This window comes from Hakea prostrata, chromosome 3 (genome assembly GCF_041222555.1).
Source record: "Hakea prostrata isolate BN-2017 chromosome 3, UWA_Hpros_2, whole genome shotgun sequence".
Lineage (NCBI taxonomy): Eukaryota > Viridiplantae > Streptophyta > Magnoliopsida > Proteales > Proteaceae > Hakea > Hakea prostrata.
The window spans coordinates 25,875,535-25,895,826 of NC_142602.1; the positions used below are offsets into that span (position 1 = coordinate 25,875,535).

At 39.6% G+C, this 20,292-nt stretch overlaps 1 pseudogene; it reads left to right on the plus strand.

The window, feature by feature from the left end:
- The first annotated feature begins 2,309 nt into the window (after nucleotides 1-2,309).
- LOC149021891 (DNA mismatch repair protein MSH3-like) overlaps nucleotides 2,310-20,292 on the plus strand; it is a 45,221-nt pseudogene continuing 27,238 nt past the window's right edge.

The following is a 20,292-nucleotide window of genomic DNA, read 5'->3' on the forward strand; positions in this document are numbered from 1 at the left end:
ATTCTCCATCGTCTTAAATTGGTTATTCCCTCTCTTGTCAGCCCCAATCGGTGCATTCATCGCCGGTCGACATCTCCGATAATATTCTCCTTTGTGCTGAAATTGTCCAGGTTTTGATAGAGCTAACCATTCCCCGGCTGCTCTTATGAAGGTTGATCTTCATAAAGCCTTTAATACTATTCATTGGGATTTTATCGTTGATGTTCTCTCCATGGGCTTTCCTCCCGCCTTTATCCATTGTCGAGACCCATCTCCTCTTCTCATTTCTCGTCATCACCAATGGTTCCCCGCTGCTTCTTCTCCTCACGTATTGGTATTCGTCAGGATGTCCTCTTTCCCCTTATCTATTCACTTTGCCCGGTGCTATCCCGGCTCATCCAATCCAACGGATCGATGCTCATTTCCCCCATTCCCAAATGTCATTCTCTCAAGCTCACCCACCTTGCCTTCGCGATGACCTAATGATCTTCTCTAGGGCTGACCACTCCTCCATTTCCTCTATCCTTGAAACCCTCTCCCATTTCAGCCCTTTCGCCTTGTCATTTTGGAAATCCACCATTTTCTCTCTCGTGTCTCGATTCCTCCGGCCCCCTCCCGGCTCTCTCGGTTTTCTCGTGGCTCCTTTCCCGTGACCTATCTTGGTCTTCCCCTCATCCCCGGTAGGCTCACTCCCACCATTGCTCCCCCATGCTTGTATTTCGAAAGAGCTCCACTCGGTGCTTCTCTCCTTTCGTGGTGCTTATCCAATCGTCCTTCAATCCTCCTATCTCTCCGTCGTATTTTCCCTTCCTAAATCTATCATCCATTCCTCGTCCCTTTTCTCGCTTTCCTTTGGAAAGGTCGATCCTCCCGCTTCCTTCATCCTATTAGCTGAAAGCCATTTGCCGTCCCATCGTGTCTCGGTTCCCCTATCCGGCTGTTGCTGCCTCATGAACTCTTGGGTTGCCTCCCTGTTCCATTTGGGTTTTCTTGGGTCTATGCCTATCTCCTCAAGTTCGACTCGATTTGGACTGTTCATCCCCTCCAATCCCTCTTGGATCGGAGGAATCTCCCGACTCTCCGTGATCGGGCCCTCCCGCCATCTCTCGTTAGTGTTTCCTCGGTCTTCCCCTCCTTTTGGCTAGATCCTTGGCTCCGTGGGTTCTTGTTCTCTATCCTTGCCCCGCCGTTTATCCCCGTATCCCAAACCGCCCCCTCTCCTCATTCATCTCCTTTGGTTCCTGGTCTCCTCCCCCCCCTAGTCTTCTCGGTTTGGGCTCCCTCCTCCCTTATCCCCCTCCCCGATGCCCTTGTTTGGCGCCCCCCCTCTCCCCGTTTCCTTCTCCTGGCCTTCCGCCCCTTCTCCCCCTCCCCTTGGTCCCCTCTTGTTTGGTTCGGTCCTCCTCCCTGCCCTTCCCTTTGGGAACTCTGCCTTGCCTTGCCTCCCAAACTTTTCTCATTGCCATCCTCCCCCCCCCCTGCTCTGTGTTCATGTTTCCATCTTTTTTGCTGCCCTCTTCCCGCTCCGTTTGGCTCGCCCCTCTCCTTTGGCCTGTCCCGTCTTCTTTGGTTTGCCGTGGCGATCTTGGATCTTGCCGCTCCTTGTCCTTGTGGGTAGCTTGTCTTTGCCGCCCTTCTTTGTGGGGCGTCTGCGCAGTGGTCCTCCAAATCCCGTTCATTGTTTGATTTGGATGCCTCTCCTTGTGTTTCTTCGGCGCCTCTCCCCCCCCCCTGTTGTTCTCCGAATGGCTTTGTTGTTCTTGGGTCTCTCCTCCCCCTCCTTGGGTTCTTTGTATTGCTTTCTCCCCCCCCTTTGTGTTTCTCCGTGGTTTTGTTGTTCTTGGGTCTCTCCCCTCCCTCTCTCTTGCCCCATTTCTTGTTTCTTTCGTCTTTCTTTGGCTTTTGGTAATTTAATTATTTATTCATCCAAAAAAAAAACTTATAGACTTACATTGTGCTTAAAACTAATTGGTTTTTGCACATGTCCCTAAATTAAGTGTAGATGTACCCAAAAATTTATCATGCATTTATCTAATCTCTCAGTAGTTCTACTCCTTGCTTTCCTAATTCTTAGGTGTCTTGTTCAGATAAAGCAGTTTTGAGAGCAGCGGCTATTATTGTACGTATCTGGTCTCTCATTAAATCTGTATTTCTTAGTGTCTTGTGTCTTACTTGATCTATTCAACAAAAAATCCCCATCTTTCTCTTCATCCCAAACTCAAAACCAGATCATTATTCATCAAGAGGTGAGATATGGCCGAAGAAGGCATTTTCAAGCCTCTGTCCAAGGATAAATGGGTTAGGATATAGCAAGGGAATGTGGGGTGCTCATGGGGTTGCATACTGCAAAGGTGATGAGTGCAACTATCAAAAGAGGATTGGACTTGGGGATAGTGAAAAGATTGCAAGAGATGGGGAGCAGCTGATGATGACATTGGTGATTTCTATATCTATCAGGAAGGGGATGCACTGGGTTGGGCAGTAGTACTAGTGGCTGCATTGGCATATGGTATTAGTAGGTATAGTTTGAACTATGAAACTAGGCTTCCAATATATAATTTCACAAATGGTAGGTAGTCAATAGAAAATTGTCAAAACATTGGGTGTCTCAAGTGTTATTTACACTCTTATGTTCTCTTTTTAAGTAGTTGACTTCTACTTTCCTTATAACTGAGGCTGTAATAAAATATTCGGTTTGCATTGTGGGTACGCTTTATAGATGACTGTGCTATTGATTGTTCTTCGCATTGCTCTTCTTTCATGTTTAGTAGTTTAGTAAATATCAAATTAATGGTACAAAGTTCACTCAATTATCTCTTGCTTTCGACGAGGATTCCTCGAACAAAGGTTGAGGTAAGCCTATCTCATGCATCTAGTGTAGTAGGCATTCACTGATTTTCTTTTGGTTTGTCTGAGAAGGCTTATTTTCCTATCTATTTTGTTTATCACTTATTTTGACAACTCAGTTATTCACTCTCAATTGTTCAGTGGTTATAAAATTGATGTTACAAACATCACACAGTATCCCTTTCTATAGAGGCGATAAAATTGACAGTTCATTTATTAATTTTCAGCTGTTTAGTGGGTAACCTCTCTCTCTGATTTTTTGCTTTCTAAGTAGATAATATTTTCATATTCTGTTGAATTGTATGAGTGTTATATTTCTGAATAGAATTTGATTGTGCCTTTTTTGTCAGTTGTTGCTTAGGGTTGGATGTATTCAAATTGTTTTGATTTGATCGGTGCTTATCACTCACTTTCTTGTTTTAGTCTTTTGGCATATTAGAACTTTTGATTCTTTCGAATCTTATAAGAGTTATATTTTTCAGTCTAACCTGATTATTCCTTTGTTTGTCTGTTGTCACCAGGGTCTCAATTTGTTCAAAAAGGTTTTCCGGTTAAAGGTGTTTGACCTATGGATTTTCTCTTTCTCTTTCTTTCTATGTTCTCTAAGAAAACAATATTTTCAGATCTGTTGAGTTATTAGTGTTATATTTCTGAATACAATCTAATGTTGCCCTTATATGTATGTTCTCGCTAAGGTTTCAATTTGTTCAAGATGAGTTTTTTGTTAAGTGACTCGGTCAAAGGATATCAATGTGTATCAGGTTTTGTGTTCTCTTAGTTAATTATATTTTATCTTCATTTGGATTTTATGTGTTATAATTTCTAAATGGAATTTGATGGTTTTCTTGTTTGTCTCCTATCAAAGATGTGTTTCCAAATCAAGTCATTGATGAATGGATCACTCTCTCTCTCTAAATTATTTGCTCTTTAATAGACTACATTTTATGACTCAGTTCAATTTTATCAGTGTTATTTTCTTGACTGAATTTTGATATTATTTTATTAGTGGTCATTATGGTTATGTTTTGTGCAAGAAAATATGGATTTTTTGTGGGATTTGAGACATAATTTTTCATATATGAATTATGGTATGCACATTGTGATTGAATGTAGAGATCCTCCTATGTCACCTGATTCATGGTTATGTATGGCTGCTGAGGTTGGCTTTTAGGGTTTTGGGAAGGGGAAGGGAGGGGAGGGGAATTATTTAGAAATATCTGTCATGAAGGGTTCGGATTCTTTGCGACTTTATGGTATTAAAGTTTTAGTAAAACTGTTGGATGTGTTTCCTATTCAGTTGGTCAGTGGATCCATTCATTCATAAATGATTATTGTTGGATTTTGCAGTAAATGTGAGTTACCGATTAGATACATAGCTGTTGTGCTTTAAAAACTATTCTAGATGTTGGAGAAAAGAGAATGTTTCCTTTTAAATTGTTATTACTCAGGTCTGAATCTTTAATATCCTGTTCACACTTAGAACAAGACGTTTCCAAAATGGACATTAATGGCATCTTTTTACTTGGTGTCACACTGAAGGGGAAATGACATTTCTCTAGCTATGCTTTATTTTTCGTTTTCCTTTCCTTTGGCTCCTTCATGTTTGTGGCTGTGGAATATTCTGATTTTTTTTTTACTTATCATCCATTTTTTATTTGACCAATTTAGTTGCTTTATTTATTGTATTTTCAACTTTTTGACTTACATTGTACTTACAACTATTTGGTTTTTGCATGTGTCCGTCAAAATCAATGTGCATGTACCCAAAAATTAATTATGCATTTATCTGATGTCTCATTATTTCTACTCATTGCTATCCTAGTTCTTAGGTTTCTTGTTCCTTTGCTTGTCAATTCAACTCCTAAATCCCCATCTTTCACTTCAAACTCAAAACCAGGACACGATTCAGAAAGAGGTGGGATGTTGGCAAAGAAGGCATTTCATACCAAAAAGTGTAATGCAGCCTTCAACAAATTAAATAAGAAAAGATCCATTTGCAGATGTTCAGGTAATACAATTTATTGTGATCAAATAGGAGTGGCAGTCTCAAAATTGGCCTGCTTCATTTTTACAGTTGTACCACAGCATCAACCACTAAAATCACCAAGACCTCCTGACTATATGACTTGTATTCCCACAACCCCACTGCCTTCATGATTGGAAACCCCATTGCTGACTATTGCAAGCCCATCCCCATCTCCACGCCATCACCAACTGGCCACCAAAACCAACACTAATGTAACCCAACCCTTGTAGCACACAACCTGACCTATTGTCACAACACACCATAGCTGCCAAATGTAACCCCATCTCATTGCACATCGCGTCTCTCTTCCTATCATTCCCTGGTTTTCGTACTTCCTCAAGCAAAGATTATTTCAATTCTAACACATCAGGAGGAAAATATTATCACATATAATAGTTGTAGATGGTGCATGAATTCTCTTAATTCATATCTAATATGAGAATGCAATTTCTTGTTAGGTAAGCTGGTAAGGCCAAGCCTCAAACCAAGGAAAGAGAAGCTGGCATAGTAAGTTGGGTGCGGTGGTCATGGTTGCAAACTGCACAACAGATGGGATCATGATCAAAAGATGATTGGACTTGGGGAGAGTGAGTATATCACAAGAGATGGTAAGTAGTTGTTGACATGGGTGGGTTCTAGATCTTGTGGGAAGGAGAGGGATTGGGCTAGGAGTAGTATTAGTGGTGGGATGGCTTTGGCAGAGATACCTATGGTACTTATAGACATTGTTGGAACTATGAAACTAGGTTTCTAAAATATAATTTCAAAAGTGGTAGGCATTCAACAGACATACTGTCAAAACATTGGGTATATCAAATATTATATATGCTTTTATTAATTCTTTTAAGTAGTTGATTTTTGTTTACGTTAGAGTTGAGGCTGTAATAAAATATTTCAGTTTGCATCGCAGGTAAATTTTATTGATGACTCCACTATTGATTGTTCTCTGCACTCCTCTTCCTTCATACTTAGTATTGCAGTGAGTTTCAAATTAATGGTACAAAATTCACACAATGGATGAGGATTCCTCAAGAAATTGGTCGAGGTGACCTCTCATGCATGAAGTCTCATAGGCTTTTTTTTTGGGTCTTGTTTTCCTATCAACTTTGAGAGTTCATTTACTTATTCTCAATTGTTTAGTGGGTTTAAAGTTGATGTTACAAAGTTTACATAATTATATCCTGCTATAGATGGGATAAATTGACAGTTCATTTATTTATTCTCAGTTGTTTAGTGGGTTACTCTATCTCTCCCTCATTTTGGCTTTCTAGGTAGACTATTCTCAGATTCTGTTGAATTATATGAGTGTTGTATTTGTGACTACAATTTGACAGTGTCTTTTTTTTTTTCTTTCCCTTTCCCAGTTGTTGCTTGTGTTCAAGATGGGTTTCTAACCAAAGGTCTTGGCTAATGGAAATCACTCGCTCTCTGGTTTTATGTTCTCATAGTATACATCATAATTCTAGATTCTTTTGATCTTATAAGAGATATTTTTTAAAATAATCTGATGGTGCCTTGACTTGTCGGGTTTCACCGGGGTCTCAATTCGTCAAAAGGGTCTTCCGATAAAGGTGTTTGTCTCTCTGGTTCTCTCTCTCTCTCTCTCTCTCTCTCTCTCTCTCTCTCTCTCTCTCTCTCTCTCTCTCTCTCTCTCTTTCTTTATATGGTCTCTAAGAAGACTATATTTCTAACACCATTGACTTATAATTGTTGTATCTATGATTATGATCTAATGGTGCCCTTTTATGTCTATAGTCACTAAGGTTTCAATTTGTTCAAGATGTGTTTCTGGTTAATTGACTTGTTCTAAGGATATCAGTTTCTTTCTAGTTTTTTGTCTCTTAGTGGCTATGTTTTAGATTCCTTTGAATTTAATCAGTGTTATAGATTCTGAATATAATTTGATGGCACCCTTATTTGTCTAATGTCTCCAGGGTTTAAATTTGTTTAAGATGGCTTGTTGGTTAAAGGTGTTGGTAAAAGTATAATGCTCTCTCTGATGTTAAGCTCTCTTAGACTATATTCTATGATTCAATTCAATTTTATCATTTTACTTTTTCTGACTGTGTTTTTATGTGGCCTTATCAGTTGTCATTAAAGTTATGTTTTGTGCAAGAAAATATGAATTCTTTATGGGATATGAAAGTTAATTTTTAATATCAATCATAGTGTGCACATTGTGATGAGCATAGAGATCCTCTTATGACACCTGATTGACAGTCATGTAAGGTTAGCTTTGGGGGGGGGGGGGGGGGAAATTCTTTTAAAATATTGAAATATGTTGAAGTGTTTGGATTCTTTGCGATCTTATGATATTAAAGTTGGGGTAAAATTATTGGATTTGTTTCCTCTTCTATTGGTTATTGGGTCCCTAAAGGCTTATTGTTGGGTTCTACTGCAACGTGTGCTCCTGATTCTTTGCGATCTTATGATATTAAAGTTGGGGTAAAATTATTGGATTTGTTTCCTCTTCTATTGGTTATTGGGTCCCTAAAGGCTTATTGTTGGGTTCTACTGCAACGTGTGCTCCTGATTGGTACATGGTTATCATGCTTTAAAAATTCTTCCAGATTTTGAAAGAAGAAGATGTTCCCTTTTGCTGGGTTTATTCTGTTTTGATCATTTTCATGCAGGTCTGAATCTTGAATTTCTGTTCACACTTAGAACGAGAGGTCTCCACTATGGACATTGACGCTATTTTTTAGCTTGTGTCACACAAAAAGGTGAATTGACCTTTCTCCTGCTATTCATTTTTTGGTTTCCTTGTCTTTGGCTTCATTCCTTTGATGAAGAATTTTTTTTTTTTTTGCAAACTAATGGTTGTGGCTGTTGAATATTTTGATTTTTTGTTACTTATCATCCATTTTTCACTATAGCAATTCAGTTTCTTTGTTTATTTCTTTTTCAACTTCTTGACTAACATATTTATGCATGGAAGTAGTGGGTTTTTGCATATGTCCCTAAATTTCAATGTGCATGTACCCATAAATTTATTATGCATTTATCTGATCTGTCATTAGTTCTACTCCTCGTTTTATGAGTTCTTAGGTGTTGTCTTCGAGTAAAACCATTTTGAGAGTGAGTGCCTATTTATTAATGCATTTGTCTGATCTCTCATTAGTTCTGCTCCTTGCTTTCCTAGTTCTTAGGTGTCTTGTTCCTTTGTTGATCTGTTCAACTCCCAAATCCCATCACTCACTTTACTCCAAACTCAATAATAGATGTTGTCGAAGGAACCCTCATCACATCCCCAAAGTTCCATGCAGCATTAAATTAATTAAATGAGAAAAGACCCAGTTGCACATATTTAGGTAATACAATTATCTGTTCAAATAAGAGGGGCTGCCTCAAAATTGGCATGTTTCACTTCAACCGCAACATCAACCATAAATTCCCCAACACCACCTAACTCTATGACTCGTTATCCGATAACCTGGCAGGCCTCACAGTTGGAGCAACCCCAATGTTGACTGATGCAAGCCCAACCCCATCTCAACGCCGTCACCCATGGGCCACTGCAACAAACACCGACGTATCTCAGCCCTTGTAGACACAACCTTACCGATTGTTGCAACACATCAAAACTGCAACACGTGGCTTCCATCTAATTGCTCATTTCTCGCTCGTCAATCTTAGGCCATTTTCATATATGTTTCCATTTGTTTCACATTTTCCAATCATCCATTTTTGGAACTCTAGTTGCTGGTGGATTATGTTACCCTGCATCCAATGTTCGGGTTGAGCGTGCGCCACAGAAAAACTTATGTGATGGTGGGGCACTAGCTGAGTCATATCCTTATATGAGAAGACAGCAGAATGTCCTACAGTGGACTACCATCAAAAACAAAATTCAGACGCTATGGAACAGGAAAAGCCTTTGCTAGGGATTGAGGTATGGTTATATTATGTTGCCTTCTTTGAGTGTAGATTCGCACATGCTACCAATTTTTAGTTTTCATATTTGGTTATCTAGGGCTTGTTTTGCTGTCTTACTCACTAGCTTGTTTAATGGAACTTCAATGATGTGTTATTTAAATAAATTTTGTGGCTTTTTTTTTTTTTTGGGGGGGGGGGGGGGGGGAATCATTGCAATGCCAGAGTTCACTGGCCAAGGATTGTCCTTAACCACTTCTCAACAAAAGCAATTTGGTTTAGAATGGATTCTGAGCCGTAGTGCTTCATTTTGGCCTTTCTCTACTAACATGGAAACGTCTCAATCGGGCAATGTCCTCTGACTGTAGAGGGAGTGCCGGAGATTTCTTTATGATGCAGTATGGAGTTTACTCTTTGTCAAGATTATTTTCTTCATGGTTCTTAAGTCATCTGTAGTGAGTTGAAACTGTTAAAAGGATCAAGCATGCCAAAATTAACCTATGGCTGCTAGCTCAGACAGCTAAATGCATGATAGTAATAATTTTATAACAGTTTTTTCCTACTATTAAATCCTACTCAAAATTATTCAGAACGGTGAATTTTGAATCCCTATTGGAATCAGTCTTATTATTTTGCCATGTTTTTCAGTTTTATTTTTTAGTTTTAAATTTTAAGAACAGGTCCTGTTACTTCAATTCCAAAAATGAGAGCATGAGAACTTCTTTTTCATCTTCTCTCTCTTCCTCTTTTTCCTTGGAGGGATTGTTGGTAGGGCTCAGCCATTCCTAAGTACTGTGGAACATATTCCTCTTCCCCAGTGTGAACAAGTGGGTACGGATATTCATAGATTCTTGCCAATTAGATTTCCTTGTTACATATTGTAGTTCGTCTAGAATTGAGGATGCTAACCTCTTTCAAGTTGCCCGAGGTAGCAACTATAGTTTGGTGGACGTGCATGGTAATCCTACTAACTTGGTTCTAGGCACTACCCAAAACTAGAAACTGTAGTTTGGTAGAGAGAACAAAGTAAGTTCAGTTGCTTGATAATAATTATATTCAATGGTGTTAGTGGATATGGGATTCTCATTCCATAAATTGTAGAACCTTGACAGATGGCATATTCTCATTGTAAAATCCCCAAAAATCCTAACCTGATAACCCATCGTTGTAGGTCCAAGAACCGAGAGTGCTAGTAGAAGGAAGCTTTGGACCATTTGAGTTAAGACCGGGAGTTTGGAAATTAAACCTATGGATATGGACGAGATAAGAGATGACCCGGCCACCATAGATGATTTGGAAGGAGAGAGAAAGCCAACCCATAAGTGAAGGTAAAGTATACCATTGAGTCAATCATGTTTAGAGGTATTTACCCTTCAAAGCCCGATGGAAACAACATCCGAATGAAGAGGTTATTGGGGCAGTCTCCCTGGGGCGATTGATTCAATTGACTGACCCTATATTGGGATTTGGGTTTTGGAACCTTATTTTATTGTTCTTTTGTCTCTGAAATTAATATTTTATATCCTTGGAGGCTGAGAGCTTGGGAGAGGAGAAAAGCTCTGTATTAGTGAGGTCTTTGCAAGATTGGTGGTCCCAAAGTGCGAATCATAAAAGGATAATCGCGTGTCGAGGTAAGGAAACCTTTAAAACCCTCTTTGCAATTATTCTTTTGAGATAAGATGATTATTTGCATTGATGGTGGTGGTTATGGTAGTTAGTTGGAATCAAATGCTTGTTTATGTTTTCTATTGTGTCTCCCAACCCCATTAAGTGTTGAATAGTGTTATTTCCTCCATTTAAGACCGATTGACCATCTCAGAGATGCCTGTAGACCATACTCTGTTAGCCAATTTGGGAGTTTTTGTGTTAACACTTTGTTTGGTGTTTTGAGGGTGTTTTAGGGCATAATCACTGCTCTATTGAAGCCCCAAAAGTCCCCAAAACTTGGAGTTTTGAATTGAGCAAGAAGTGGCCAACTTGGTTTCATAGCCCAGGGGGCGATCAACCTATCTTGGGGGGTCTAGATCAACTGCCCTTGCTCAATGTATATTTTTTGATCCTGTTGTTGCCTAGTCTTGTTTCCAACTTAAACCAATCCAACCTACATGTTTTATGGGGATTGCATAACTTGTTAGCACTTTGATTTGTGGATCTTCTTGGGTTATTGGAGACCAATATTATTGAAGGTGAGGGATACATCATTATGTCTTTTACGTGTTTGATTCATATTCCATTTCATGCTTTTATATTGGTTGTGTGTGTTCTTCTGATTGGTATAGTAGGACATGCATGCATAAGTGGTAATATGATTTTTAGTTGTTTATGCTATTCATTATTAATTTTATTTCAAATTATGATTGTGAATGTGATGTGTTGGGAAAATCACAAAATTTTCATCATTTTAACTCAAACAAGCATAATCTTGATCACCCACTTATTATGCATCAATCTAATCAAACACATCCAATTGGATCAGAGCCTAGGTTTACTTATGATAAGCCCCTAATATCCAAGGTATACAAGGGAAGCGATAGGAGGGAGTATGCAACATTACCTACTGCTGTTACAGGGGATCTAAATATAGAGAATACAAATGGCAGCCTCCCAATGGACAGCAACAAACACCCTGCTGTGAACAGAGGAGCAGAAGAGACAACCAGGTGGCAAGAGTTGATTGAGTGAATGTGTAGGAGTTTGTTATGCGGCAGAGTTGGTTAGAATGGAAGGGGCTATGTAAGGGAAAGGAGGAGGGGAGGAGAGGGGAGGAAAAAAGGAGAAACAAGCGGGAGAGGGAAGACCTCTCGGGGAAGCTCTGGGTGTGCAGAGGTTCTGGTTATCAGGGGAGTGGAGCTGTTCTTGTCATCTAGTCTTTTCTTTATTTCATAAGTTCTTATCAGTTAGTAGTATCAGTCGGTATTAGTATTAGTCTGGATTCAGCAAGCTATATCTTCACTATTATATTGCTGTTTTGCTGGTCTGAATTCATAGCTCTCTGATGCTGTTTGTTTCGGTCGTTGAACTTTAACAGAGTTATTAGAACTATGCAGTGAAATAAATATTATTCTGTTGCTGTTCTTCATATTTGAAATCTGTAGATATCGATAGAATGCTGTATTGATTGTTGAGTTGGGAAAGTTAAGACTGAGGTTCAGGGGGTCCTATCAACTTACAATTCTCTAATACTATATGGCGGAGCATCTTGAGTCACGGATCCACAAGTGACTCAACTAAATTAGAAGTGAATAATAGGTATAAGCTTTGGAGTAGAAACCAAGAATGTAATAATTGGAGCATAACAAAGCTAACCCGAATAATATACAATAACTATGTGAAACTTAAAATCATACAATGATAGTAACCAAGTAGAGCACAAAGCACAATAACATGAAACAAACATAACCAAATGCAGAAGTCACGCATAAGTCATGCAAACCAAACTAAAAAATGTAGGAGCATGATAAATCATACAAGCATTTGCACAATAACGATGTGAAACTTAAAATCATACAATGATAGTAACCAAGTAGAGCCTAAAGCACAATAACATGAAACAAACATAAGAAAATGCATAAGTTACACATAAGTCATATGTAGGAGCATGATAAATCAAGCACAATAAGTATAAGTATGTCCATAATCAAATAATGTGAAGAGAATTGTGGGGTGGTGCTGGTGTAGGCATATACTGACGAAGAAAGTTCTTAGTGGCCACTTGGCTTTGTACATCTAGCAGACACTGGTACATATCCCCCTGGCGAGCCTCAATGTCCACCATATGGCGCTGCATGTGGTACTGCCTATCCTCAATCCTCCCTAAGGCAGCAAGTAAAATAGGCTATGGGCGCTGCATGTGGTGCTGCCTATCCTCAATCCTCCCGAAGGCAGCAAGTAAAATAGGCTATGGGCGCTGCATGTGGTGCTGCCTATCCTCAATCCTCCCAAAGGCAGCAAGTAAAATAGGCTACTGCAAAGGATCTGCCTACGGTATAACTGGTGTCTCTAGAGCCTCCCAATCTCGAGAAGACTTACCCTCCTCTATGTGACACTCAGGCTGTACCTCCTTATGTGCCTGGCCCCCTCCCTCCTCTGGTAACTTAGGTGAGTGAGCTCCATTCTAAAGCCTCATCTGGTAGATAAGTCCCCTCCCGATGTGATCTTCCATACTGCCAGTAAGCTCCTCAGTGTTACTAAAGTCTCCCCGAAGTACCAGAAAATCCGACAAGTCAGAAGACTTCCATATGCCAGGTTTGCCACACCAGGGGTTCTTTACCTGATAGATCATAGCCTTTTGTATGATGTAAGATAGATCTATGGGATATCCCACATACAAGGCGAAGGTGACAAAGGCCTACTACATAAGTGAGGTTTCACCCTGGTGTCCTCCTTTGGGTATGATGTTATGACTCATTATGCGAGAAATGAACCTCAGAGAAGGAGCATGTGCCTACCTCGATGAATGGTGTAAGAGTATTCAACAGCGTTGCCTAACAATATAATAAAGAGTGTACAACAAAGAAATTAAAGCAACACTATCTCCATAAAATCTCTCCGGAGTCTTAATATGGTTGGACTTCATAGAAGTAGTCCAAGCAGGGACACGACTCTCTGTCCTCTCCCGTGGGGGATCCTCTCCCACTTGGTCCTCGGTCCAATTCCACCGCGATGGGGATCCTCACAACCCAATTCAAAATCTAAGAGAATATCTTTTGAAGAGTGAGTCCACCAACACACTCTCACTCTCTCGCTATGGGGATCCTCAGCAACTCTGATCAACAAAATCTAAGAAGAAATATATTTTGAAGAGTAAGTTCCACGCATTAAGTTACAGCACGAGCCTCCTTTGGGTAGTCTCATCACTCTCCCTCACGGACTGGTTACATCATACTGTGGTTAGGGATTAGGTCACCACTCTCTTACACACCATTTGGTTTAAGTACTGGCGTGTGTCAGGAATACCTAACCTAATGCAAGGTCATCTATATCTCATGCTACATGTGATCCAAATACCTTCCCTCATGCCTAGTGCCCTTTTGGTTTGCATATCCTTGTCGCCTAGGGATGTTCCCCATGAAAATCACACATCGTGCTGGACTAACATCTTGTAACCCATATGGTTGTCCACATATGCATAAGCGGACGCTCTCATGGCTTCCCCACAGAATGCACACATCATACTAAAAGAACCACGAGCCTAACATTCTGCATATGCAAACTTCCTACTTGTATGACGACAGTGGGCCTATGCCTCCCCATGGAAATCACACATTCTGCTGAATGGCAAGAGGACCCACCCAGCCACTGTCAATTACGTGTCACTCGGCTTCAATGCCAATGTTGAATGAGAAATAGCATTCATCAAGGTTTACTAGCCAATGTATTTAGACACGTACTGACCATGCACATCGTAAATCTAAGTGAATGCATAGGCACTAGGGGGTCATGGTGGGAGATCTCGCTCTCGAGCGAGATCTCGCCACTCAAAAAAAGTGAGATCTCGACCGAGATCGCGAGATCTCGGTCGAGATCTACCCAAAAAATGGCGGTAGTCTCGGTGACCCATCTTGGTGGGTTTTAGGGCTCTGGTTGGGCTGAAACTTGGTATTTAGCCTATTTAAGGCCTTTTGAACACATTGGTGGCCTTATATTTGTGTGAAAATAACCCTAACTATGTCTCCTAAGTTGACCCTATGTGTAAAACCGAAATTCTGTGAAATGCAAAGTTAGAGACTTAGAGTCTTAGAGACAACATGTAATATTGTAATGTAAAGATATCAAGTAATTTAAGTTAATGAGTTATCATTTATCAACTATCAAGTATCAAATACAATAACATTACACATCAAGTATTCAAGTCAACAAGTGATCAAATTTCAAACTATCAAAGATTCAAAGTAATAAATTGTTAAATACTTAAATGTCTTCAAAATTTTACAACCATAAGAATTAAGAAGATTACAACTTACAACTTACAAGACTAAGACTAAGAATGCCAAAATTACAACTTACAACTTACAAGACTAAGACTAAGAGTATCACTCAACATTCTCCATCAATTGATTCTGAACGGTGGCCACATATGACTCCCAAGTCAATCCATCACTGTAGTATGTCACATATTGGTTTATATGGAACTGATATGTCTCCATGTCAGAATATTGGAGGAATAGCACTCTGGGATAACCGTCAATTGTGGGTGGGTGAAAGAGCCATTGTTGTTGCTGTTCATATTGTTGTTGAGTATGTGGGTAGGGGTTTCTAAACCACTCAGTTAACAACCCACCTTCACTCCCATATGTGTACTCCCCAGGTGCAGGGTCTTGAGGAATAGTATGACCTCCATAAGAAGAATACCCACTGTAATCTGACCCGGTGCTGTGATCCGCGTATTGGTACCCCGATGACAGGCAAGTGTCCAAACTCTGCCATTGTGAATCACTTTGACCATGATCTAGGCTCATGCTTCCCATGTTGAATTCAAGATCATGCATGCTCGCATCATCATTCGGTTGCCCCTGCCCCTGGTTTGATCTGCTCTTCCTACTCCTAGCATAAGTCCGAGAGATAGGGGAACTGTGGGTCGCATGTGTCGGATGACTCGGACCTGGTGGAGGTGACTCCCTTTGTTGACGCTAACTTGCACCAAAAACACAACCAGCCTGAATGCCTCGAACTCGATGGCTGACTTGGGCCACTTGGCCCTCTGGTATCATCGGCATCATCTGAATCCCCACTACTAGTTATCACCTCAGTTGTTTCAAGTCGACCAGGTGGCTCCTCAAATGGTATAGTTGGTCATCCTTTTGATGCCACTACGAAGAGCCAGCCGCGGGCCGCAAGCAATGGTGGGATCCGGCTGCCCTCCTGGCCCATCCAGCACTGGGCCACCTCGATCCCTAACCCACTGATATATGACATCATCTTCCTCATCTTCTGCGGGGGGGGCTCGTGGGAATACATCAGTCAACTCAATTAGTTCACGATTGTCGTCATCTATATCATCTTGTATGTGCCCTACTCTCAATCTCATGTTGTAATGCACATACACTAAGTCCTTGAGCCTCTTACTCCCTAATCTATTCCATACATTACTATGGATGAGCGAGAAGGTGCTCTAGTTCCTCTCGCAACCAGAGGATGAGCAAGTTTGTGAGAGTACTTTAATTGCTATGTCCCTGAGATTTGGTGCACTAGTTCCATATAGCACCCACCAGTCAGCTGCATAACCAAAAATAAGAATGCATTAGGCAAGTAAATCTTTATATTTATATAACTTATCAGTTATCATTTATAGAGTTATAGACTTACAAACTTAATGACTTATAGAGTAGTGGACTATTTACCAAGATCAGTTTTTTGCCTAGTTGCAACTGCAGAAGGCTTTCCAAAACTCCCAGAGGCATCCCTGAACTCCCTAATCTGTACACCAATTCTTCAATTATTGTATTATGTAAATGCTTAATGCACTAATGCAAGAAGTTGAAGAAACAATTTAATAAGTTCTCACCTCTCCATTAATTGTCCCTTGCATGACGGGATTTGACACAAGCTTCTCCACCAAGTCTTGCACCGCAGTCATCAACTTTACATCAAGCCCCAGATCATTCTTGTAATGGTACTTTGGGTTGAGGTAGTAAGCTTGCATTGTGGAAATAAAAAATTTGGTTAGTGACTTAGTGATTTGGTTGTTTACTTGTTTATAAATTATAAGTTATAACTTATAACAAATAAAGAATGTAAATTAAAGTATACAACAAAAACTTTAAGACTTAAAAGTGACTCACCAGCCAAGTGCAAAGGATGCATCAAGTGCATCTCCCATCTATTATCGATGATCCTCTCGTAGGATTTGAAGGAGCTAGGGGCAGCAGCTCTAACCAACTCTTTCATTTGCTGGAGGGCAGCATATATGTGGGGCATTGTGGGCTTCTTCTCCGAATCCACCATCCTTCAAACAAACACAATAGGCTCTATAATGCCCAGTGTCCTATTCAGCTGCCTCCAAAAGGAATCATCAGCAATGGTTTGTTGGGCTAGTACTGCATCAGGATGGCTAGATCCACGCCAACCAAACCACTCCTCACTTGCAAACATGTGCCGAAGACCCACCACTTTCTTCTGGAAGCTTTTCAGAGCTACATAGTTGGTGGCGAATCTAGTCAATCCAGGTCTGACTAGATCACCCTTACAGTGGTTCCTCATTATCTTCAGCACATAACCATGGTTATAAATAAAATTACTTACCCTTCTAGCCCTCTCAACCACAATATTGATTGACTTTCTTTTCCCCAAGTCCTTCAACATAAGATCAATCGAATGAGCTACACATGGTGTCCAAAAGAGGTGGATCCTGCTACTCTTCTTCCTCATCAACATTTAACCAGCTTTTTTGAAGTTAGCACCATTATCTTTGACAATTTGGACAACATTCTTTGGCCCTACCTCGAGGACCACCTCCCTAAGAAGCTTGTAAAGGTAGTCAGCATCTTTGATCTTATCTGAGGCATCCACTGACTTAAGGAAGGTTGTCTTTCCATTGCAGCTTGCCGTAAAATTAATGATGGACTGTCTAGTATCAGCCATCACAGTAACACCAATGTATTCATCCACCTCCTGCTTTACCTTGGGTAAATATTTATTCATTACTTCCCAAGTTGTTGGGCCTTTAACCCCTACACCTGCCCTAGCAACTGCATTGATCATCCCCTGATAGTATGGTGTTTTGGCTACATTGGCTGCAATGTTTTTGTAGAGCATGAATTTGCCGATTGCCAACCTAGCTTCCTCCTCCCTACTGCCTTCTCTACCTCCAACAAACATATATGGAATGCTTTTTTTATAGATGTCTTGTTGGTTGAAGAGGGAGGGGTCTTGGTCAAATGTGGAATCATAACGTCTAGTCTTCCTCCTTCTTTCGATCCTCTCAGTCTCAGTTCCCTGAAAACTATGTCTAGGTGGCATGGATGCCCCTGACCCCGAACCACCTGCTCCCCTTGTCTGTTCATATTGCCTCACACTCTCAGCATGTAAGGACTGTCTGCTAGCTTCCATTGCAGCCTTCATTTGTCTCCATTCGGCTCGTGACTCAACACCCATAGCCCTCCTCCTCTCTTCATCGTCGCTTGACTTCTCATCAACATCAAGAATAGGTCTAGATAGCACTATATCCTCAAATTCCCTTTGCTTTTGTGCCATCTCGTCCTTTTTTTTGTTTCCCTCCCCTTAAAGTTGCTGCAATTGCTTTTTGCACTTCATAAGGAACCTTGGGACACTTGGAAACATCTTTGTAACCACCAGCCAAATGTTGCTTTAATCTGGTTGAACCACCAGAATTCAAAGTCTTGAGGCAATACTTGCATCAGGATTTCTTCTTGTCAGTAGTCAGTGGATCCCCATGTTGCCAAGCAATGTCCTGAGTCCCACTACCAGTGCCGCCACTCCCAGTAGTTTCCATTTAAGATTCAAATGTACAGCACTAAAAGTCTGAAATACATACATGAATGTTTCCAAATAATCATTAGAATAATTTTTAGATACATAAAAACATGTAAAAACAATTTATAAAACAACAAAACACACACTTTGTTCTAAGATAACATATATACAGTGCTCAAACAAACATGTTTGTATTTTTAAAATAAACTACATAATATGAGCATCATTTAAAAAAAAAAAGATAAATTTTTAATAACATATTATTTTTTATAATTATTTTATGTAAAAATAATTTATAAAACAACAAAACACACACTTTGTTCTAAGATGACATATATACAATGCTCAATAAGACATGTTTGTATTTTTAAAATAAACTACATAATATAAGCATCATTAAAAAAAAAAAAAAAAAAGAAGATAATTTTTAATAAAATATTATTTTTCAAAATTATTTTATTTAATTATTTAAATAAAAAATAAAAATAAATACAGAAAGCATGATAATCAAAATATTAATACATGGATTGTAGCCCTCTAAATTTAGTTTAACATAAATAATAATCACATTCATATCATAAGTATTTATTTATATTCTTTTATTTTAATTTTTTAGATAATATATTTTTTAAATACGAAAATTCAAAAAAAAATTAATAACAGAAAATTAAAAAAAAAATTTCCATGAAAGTGTAGATCAAAGCTTAATCATCAACATATATTTATACCACACTCATACAATCATTGTAGAACCTTGTATTTGAAAAAAATTCAAATTTGGGGGAAAATCACTTGAAATAGGCTTGAATCACTTGAAATATGCTTGAATTTGTTGTTGTAGATGAGTTGATGATGTTGCTATGTTGAATCCCCAACAAAATCCAGCGGAAATTTGAGTTTTCCGGCCAAAAATGGCCTTCCAGCAAGAGAGAGGCTTGAGAGAGGCGAATATGCCTCTCTCGAGCGAGACAGGGGCTTTTTAAAGCCCCTAAAGCTGTCATTTTCTTCCCGTTGGCGAGATCTGCCATCTCTTAGATCTCGCTTGAGATCTTGTCTCGCTATGCAGAAATAACGAGATTTCTCGCGAGATCTCGGCGAGAAGCGAGATATCTCGCGAGATCTCCCACCATGCTAGGGGTAATGGGTGAGCCCACAACCCCAGGTTGGTATATACATATACGTAATTCCTTATCACCCAAATTCCTAACATATCACATTCACAATCATCATTAAATAAATTGAATAATAACATAGGCATAAAATACCATATTACCTTTTATCCGTACAAAGTCTCACATAAAATTCATAAGAATATATACGACATTTGCAATAACAAGAAATAGAATTTAAACCAAAAACACAAATAAATGATAATGTATTTTTCACTTGTCAATGACAAGAATGATCTCTATGAGTCCAAGAAATCTAGAAATTAAGGATGTTAACAAGCTACAACAACCCTAGAAAACATATAGATTAATTTAGGCTTCAGTTGGGACAAGATTAAACACCAATCAGACCAAAATCACACACCCGAGCAAGGGCTGGTTGGTTAGAGCCGGTCGACCGTGGGCAGCTTGCCTCGATTGACTGCCCCGTAAGCTGCGAACCAAAAAGGCGTCTCCTTGCCCGATTTTGAAACCTAAACTTTTGGGACTTCAATAGAACAATAGTATTGTCCCAAAATCACCTTCCAAACATCCCAACAAGTCTCAAATAAAAAAGCTTCAATTTGGTTCTTAGAGTGTCGCCCATCTCTGAGATGATGAATCGGTCTCAAATGGAAAAGATAGCATGATCCATCACTCAAAGAGATTGGGAAACACAATGTGGTACCTAAACAACTAATCAATTCATACCAACTACCATTATTACATTCAGCCATCTTAAATACCATAAAAGACTAGTTGCAAATAGGGTTTTTGGAGTCTTCTTACCTCAACACGCAGTTATCCCTGTGATTAGCGTTTCTGCACCACTAAACATACAGAGATTCTTCCAAACTCCAAGTTCTTCTCCTCTCCCAAGCTCTCAACCTCGAAAAACATAAACAATTCTTTTATGAGGCTAGAGAACAATAAAATAGGGTTCTAAAGCGTAAAATCCGAAATCACCCTTTTTTTTGGGTAGAGGGT